This window comes from Musca autumnalis, unplaced genomic scaffold, assembly GCF_047663935.1.
Source record: "Musca autumnalis isolate F117 unplaced genomic scaffold, ASM4766393v1 scaffold_4, whole genome shotgun sequence".
NCBI lineage: Eukaryota > Metazoa > Arthropoda > Insecta > Diptera > Muscidae > Musca > Musca autumnalis.
In genome coordinates this window covers 178860489-178867851 of record NW_027411977.1, presented here as the reverse complement: position 1 = coordinate 178867851, position 7363 = coordinate 178860489, and positions in this window count along the sequence as shown.

Sequence of the window (7363 nt, the reverse complement as noted above, 5' to 3'; positions counted from 1 at the left end):
ACTTTAAAATAAGCCAATAATTTAATTAATTATCTTTCGAGTTGAGCTGTTAGACCTTAGATATACATTGAAAAATTAGGAGTCACCGAAGTCCCACACATCCAACCATTACGCTACGTTTCCCGGGTGGTTAAGCCGATCTTCAGGCGTATTAGGATGTTTTTGTGGCAGACGAAGGCAAAGCTTGGTAACTAGTATATATATCGCACTTCTTTAGATAATAATTTTTTTTTTCGATTTTTTGAAACTGACAATTAGGGATAACTCCTTAAGAAGACATCGGAATTTCATATTTTTCAAAAATTCAAATGGATAAATTCTGATATATGTATTTTTACAATTTTTAATATTTTTGTCATATTTGAACATAACTGGTATGTTCCAGTACTGCAATAATCTACTACTTTTTACTATTTTTTCGATAACATAAAGGAAAAAAAATGTTATCGTAGTAAAAAGTAGTAGCTTCTTGCAGGTTCTGGAACAGAGCAAACATAATGGATAAAATATACAGAAATAGGTAAAAATATTAAAATTCGTATTTTTCTATGCGATTTTTTTAGTTTTTAAATGTTTCTGATCATGTGTAGTGGTTCTGTAATTTCAATATTTCTTTAAATTGAAATAAAACAAACTTATAATACCCTTTCCACATAGTGGTGTAGGGTATAAAAATTAACATTTCTGAAACTTAGAACTGAACTTGTATATCAGCTAATTGAATTCCACGAAAAAATAGTAGAAACGGTTCCGATTTTTGTCGAGAGAAGACCTATGTCAGATTTTGGTCCACCATAATTGTAGCAATTTTGTATTATGATTTTAGGTAGTTTTGAATTCTCCTATTTTTAATTGGTTCAGTGTTCAGAATACTCATATTTTATGTTCGGAATATTGATAACACTGGCCAACAAAATAAAAAATTGGCTGTGTCATCAGTTTTTTAGCATTCTTACTAAAATTGGCGAGTTATTTTCAAATCTGGAAGCAGTTTTTCTCCATCAGCTCTTGTTGCCTTGTAATATATATCAGACTTTGCAGAAAAAGAGTTTTTACATAATTTACGCCAACGACAATTTCTTTTACATTGCGTCGTAAAAATATGAAGTATATATTCTGAACAATTATTTGGTGTTCAATTCAACGACTTTCTATGGACCAAAATTTATATTGTTTCTTTACGAAAAATGTAAAAACAAATTTAAAAAAGTCCTAGAAAATAAAGTTAACTTGTCAATATTCATTCATCTCTCTCTATTCATCTCAAAGCAAAAAAAAAAAAAAAAAAAAAAAATAGAGGATTTAGAAGGATAAAGTACGTTTGATGTTTTCAAAAATTGAATAAAAAAGTAATTCCTCTCAAGTTAGAATAAAAAAAAAACGTGGACATACTCTCCATCTTTCCATCTTTGTACATTTCTAATATAATAGTCTTCCGACTATTAGAAAACCTTGTGCCCTTTGTTAATTTGAAGCTATACATAAAGAAAGTCAAACTTTAAAAACGTCTTGTCTTTAACAGAAGTAAACGTAAAATTGTAACTTCAAATTGACTGACTATAAATTACATTGTTAACTGTATATCCTAACAAAAGAGAAATATCAATTTGACACCATGTAGTTATGGAAAAAAGTGCTAAATTTATATTTATAAAAACTGCATATTTATAATAGCTTTTTTCTACTCCATTTTTGGCCTTTTATGAAAACTGTATTAATTTCTGTAAAAAATTGATTTAAAATCAAATATTTTAGAGCAACTTTTAAAAATAGTTAAATGATAGAAATAGTAAAATTATAGAAATGTCAACTGTGTACAGTAATATGTGTATTTGAATGTGTGATAACTTATGAAGGAAACTTTGTTATATAAGTTAAAATTAAGTATATTTACCCCATATAAAATATACTTATTTATAAGTGTGAAAAAATCCCAAAATAAAAATAAAAATTAAATAATTATAAAAATAAAATAAACAGAGTTTTTTATTTAAAAGGAATATAGGTAATATTGGAGAAATTACTGGAATTTTCTCTGAAAAATACATAAAAGTAGACATCGGATTTTTGCATATTTTTGAAATTTCAACCTATTGTAACTACGTTATTATTTAGATTAAGATCGTTCCAAAGATAGAAATTCGATGTCATATTGGGAATAATCAATAATGCGTACAAAGCTCCAGCTTCTATTGTATAATAAACGAATTATGTGCATTATAATTTTCAAAAATATGCAAAAATCCGATGTCTATACATAAGTCAACTTATGTAAATTTTAAGTTATTAATACGACGTTCTACTTCTTCATTGTTAAAAAAAATATGCCGTTACTGATATGTCTTTTTTGGTAAAACTGCGTAAATGGGGCTTTTCGTAAAATAATTATCATAATAAACTTATTATATCGACATAAGCAGCAGCATATCGCAAACTTATTAATAAAAATGCCGTTACACAGTTAAAATAATGGGTTAAAAAGGATATTTGGAATGATTTTTTTTTTTTGATGGGGAATATTGCTTTGAGTGTGTTGTGGTGAAATATGACATAATATTGATAAAATTACGCGATCAAGTAGATAGTGTAATTTTATGTGCAGAGGTATGAAACTATTATAGCTTATAAAGGAAATTTTATTACTTAAATTAAAATTGTGTTAGTTAAGTAGCAGTAAAGTTAGTCACAAAAATTTTTGACAATCTTCATACTATGTTCCGTTTTAGAAAACGAAAAATCGTAAAAAACTGCAGCAATAAAATTTCAATAAATAAATTATATACAGCGTTGTTTTTTCTTAGAAAGGTTTATAAAGGTAAGTTCTAAAAATATGTATAAGGTCTTCATTAAAGTAACAAATCTTTATAAATAAACATCAAATGTCGTTCGTTGGTAATGGCATCAGTTGAGAACGGCTGGACCGATTTGGATACTCTTTTACGCCCACTTTTTCAATTTTAAATTTTAATCCTTTCTACAAAAACTACTGAACTGATTTTCCTGAAATTGTCAGGGAATGCACAAAGATGGCCGCGGTGAAAATAGGCTACATATTTTGTTGAATTTCGGAAGGGGCGGGGTACTTCCCCTATACCCTATTCCTTTAAAAATGCTATATCTATATAAATAAAAATTAAATGGCGTTCGTTGGTAATGACATAATTTGAGAACGGCTGAACCGAGTTGGATAATTCTTTTCTTGAAATTTTCGTCATAACCCAACATAGGTTTTTATGGTTTTTACCATACCACAATATCAAATATATATATGATAGAATCACTGCAAAGATATGGATGACATTTTCACCTATCTATGAAGGTGCAGATTTATACATATGTATTAAACCTAACGCAAGACTTAATGGGAATTATTTTTAGGCATATGTGAACTATTTTAGGTGGAGAAGTTGTCTGGCCGCTAAAAAATAATTATTTCCATGAGTTAAAAACAAACTTAATATCGATGTCTTACTTCCTCAAACTCAAAAAATTTTTTGAAGAAATACAAAAAAAAACGATTAATTATACCCTACACCACTATATGGGGAGGGTATTATAAGTTGGTTTTGGCCAAAAAGTTTGTAACGCATCGAAATAATAGTCGTAGTCCCATACTTATATATACCAAAATTAATGTCTCGACGAGCTGAGCCGATCTAGCTATTTGTGTCCGTCCGTCCATCTAAACTTTGTAATCACGCTACAGGTCGCAATTTTGATCGGATCGTCACCAACTTTTGGGTGTTGATGGGGTCCCGGAGGGGAAGAAGCGTATTGATTTTGGTGATGGTCGGATAATATTTAGGTATTGGAATGGACAAAAAATTTATTTGGAGAAAAAGTTTACGTTTTATTCCAAAGCGAATATCTCACCTTCTATAGGGGGTATACCAAAAGCAAAACCTTCCAATGAAAGTAGAAAATATCACCTTTCTAACGATGTAAAGTAGGTTGTCGTAAGTGGGTAAAAAACGAATATGTTGCAATAGTCGCTAATGAAACGCAAATTGTTCATTTTTTGCGATTTAAATTATAATGACGTATATCGCAGCTTTGGTTGGATACTTAACAAGAGCAAAGCCTGACTATGAAAATAGAAAATCCCATCTTTACAATGATGCAAAGTAGGTTGGCGTAGGTGACCAAATAACGGAGATACCGCAATAGTCGTTAATACATCCCATTTTATAATGGCGAATATTGGAGCATTGTTGGGTACATTTCAACAAAAGTGACCTAAAATAATTTAGACAGATCCCGATTATGAAACTGGACCATCTGAGTTTTAAATTGCTACCAAATGTGTTGTCATTGATAGTAAAATATCAGAGTTATTGCAAAATGCGCTATGCCATCCCAGTTTTAATATATTTAAGTATTTATTTTAATGACAAATACCTCAGCTTCTTTTCTTCTTCTCTTCTGCAAACTTTTCAATCGGTTGATTGTCGACAATGGTACAGGGTATCACATAGTCGGGCACGTCCCGACTATAGCCTTTGCTCACTTTTTTTTTTTTGATACATCGTTGACAATTTTAAACAAATTATTAGAAAATTGAGTGCATCTAATTCCCTAATAATAGAATTTAAACTTACGTTTGTAAGACTCCGAAATATTCGTCCGATTCCGAATAACTATACATAGTTTTGACCAAAAAATCAAGATTTAGCCCGCAAAATGTTTGGTATTGAAAATGGGCTACGCTGGTCCACGTTTTCATATAGTCCCCAAAGACCGTTACTGCCCAGTTTCCGGTATTTTCAAAATTTTAGCTTCGTCAATAAATTCATCATTCCAAGGGGTCAGAAAATTTATCTACGAATACTTGGCGTCATATATCCACGTTTTGGTACCTCTACATCATGGTAACTCACTAACATAGCTACTTTCTTAAGACTTAAGGTACATTTTCCGATCAGAATAGCTCTAATTTGCAATTGTGTAGTCGTAGATCCACGTAGAACCGTTATATGTTCCTTCCGACCGAAAGTGCTGTAATTTCGAACAGCGAGTTTCCACTTTGGAACGTAAACAATACCGTCCGATGTGACGTCTTTAAGCTTTAGCTGTAACGCGGTATTTCGAATTCTAAAAGGGCATATAAAATACCCCATACGTAAAGGTTGTGCCATACATCGTCTAAAGGGAATGACTGTAATGTGGAATTTCGGTTTTTGAATGGGTAGAAAACATCGATGTCTCATTCGAATTAAATCTTATTTAAAAGAAAGTGATATTCTACAATTACCATATTCCACTTCTCCTAGGAATAAGCCTTGACGTGACGGAAGATCTTAGTACTTTCAGTCTGTCCGAACTTAACGCCGTTCTAAATTGTTTAAGATACGAGATTGAGAAAGCAAGGCATCGGACACTGCGGACACAGCTCCATGTTTTTTCATAGCTTATCTATATTTTCTAACCACGTCAGCTGTAAATTGAAGTGATCAGAAAGCTTCTCCACCAAAAATTGTAGATATAGGTCGACGTTTTCGTTCAGAATCAAAAATCTTCCACATCAAAATTTCGGACCTAGGTCCTCGTTTTGCTATAGTCACATATAACGGTTGTTATTTTAATATTAAGCTACATTTTTTTTATCTAATTAGCTGTCAATTGAAACTTGGGGTTTCCAGTGGTCATAGATCGACATTTTGGGATAGCCCTCATATAACGATTTTTTGTTTACATTTTCGATCTAAATATCAAGTATCGCGTTCGCAAAAAATTCAGATTCTTGCAGGTTCGGAAAACAAATTTGTTGAGAAATAAAATTGTAATTCTGTACAATATTTTTATTTCTCGTTCGTAAATTTTATGTTATATATTTTGTGGGATATGTGGGATTTTATAAATTTTTGTTCTGACAAAAGACTAAATATCTAGGGGATTTAGCGTTTGACGGAAACTACAACCTTTGATAAAAATCAGAAAATCTTGTCGTTTTCTCCTTCAAAATATTTTTTGTTCTACGGTTTGTTTGAGTTAGTTGACCGTGCGAACATTGATAATTTTTTCGTCTATACCTTCTTTAATCTTTGTAGCATTAGACATTTGTCTTGTGCTGATAAAAAGAAAATCACAAAAAAATTAAGTACATACGTCAGAGATGATTATGACTTCGATGCCTCCTCCTGGCCTCAAGTCATTTGTTTTAATCAAAATAAATTCTGGAAGAGTATTTATTTTTTAAATTTCGAATGATAATGGTAGTCGATTGATTCGTAGAAAAACAAATAAATTCTTTGGCTATATAAATACTTTCAATTTGCATCATCTCTTGTTATTTATGCATATCTTTATGCGCCACCGGTACTCCTCACGAAGCACGAAATTGTCTATCGCGATTTCATCAGATTTGTTGTTTTCGATTAGCTCTTGTGTATTTATTTCTCACTCTGGCTCTGACATTTGGTAGCGAAAGTTTACATCATCCCTTTTGTAGGTGAGAATAAATTGTTGGCCTCGAGAAGGTTGTTGGTTGGGTTGTTTGGTCACAAAAAAAGACACTGTTGTTGACGAAGGTGAAGAGGTGGCACCGCTGCTGCTGTCTGTTGTCATAGCCATTTCTATAGCTGTGTTATTGTTTTTGCTAAGTATCGATAGATAGATTTGAAGCCGGCTGTTGTTGGTTTTTTCTGCTGATTTGTTTTGCAATTAATTAGACTTTTGCATTGTAGATTGCACAGCATTTTTCTTGTTTTTGTTTATTGCTATTTATTTATTCCCTTATTTACAAATAAATAAAAAAGTCCGAAAAAAGTAAAAAATTAAAAGAAAACAAAATTTGTGTAAACATTTTTATTTTTGTCTTGTCAACGAGAAAGCATTTTCGTAATATTTAACAGCAGCAGATTACAGCAAAATTGTCAATAGAAATGATGTAAATGTGAATTTGTCATTACATTGTGGAAACCTTTCATTTACATTATTATTACCATGAACAGTTAGTAAATAAAAGCAGGGTAAAATGTAAGCATTGCCAACAATTTTAAAATAAAATAAATATTCGCTAATGAACGGATGAATGACTCACTACCCTGCTGTCAATAGAAAAGATAAGAAACGGATTGTGAATCAATATTTTAATTTAAACTAAAAAATACGGTCTCTTGGAGATAGCAGTAGCAGCGGATTATCACATCAATGATACCAGATGCCATTCGACTTTGTCGAGCAATTTAACGTCTACTTTAGAAATGAAATGTCATTAAGGTAGGTCCGGTTTTCCCATTGTTAGGTGTTAATTGAAATGCTTATGTGCAATAAAATTGAGAATTGTGATAAGGAAATATTGTTCCTATTGGGAAGAATTATATTCATACATTTTTAGATGATAGAAATAAATCCAATGCGTTCA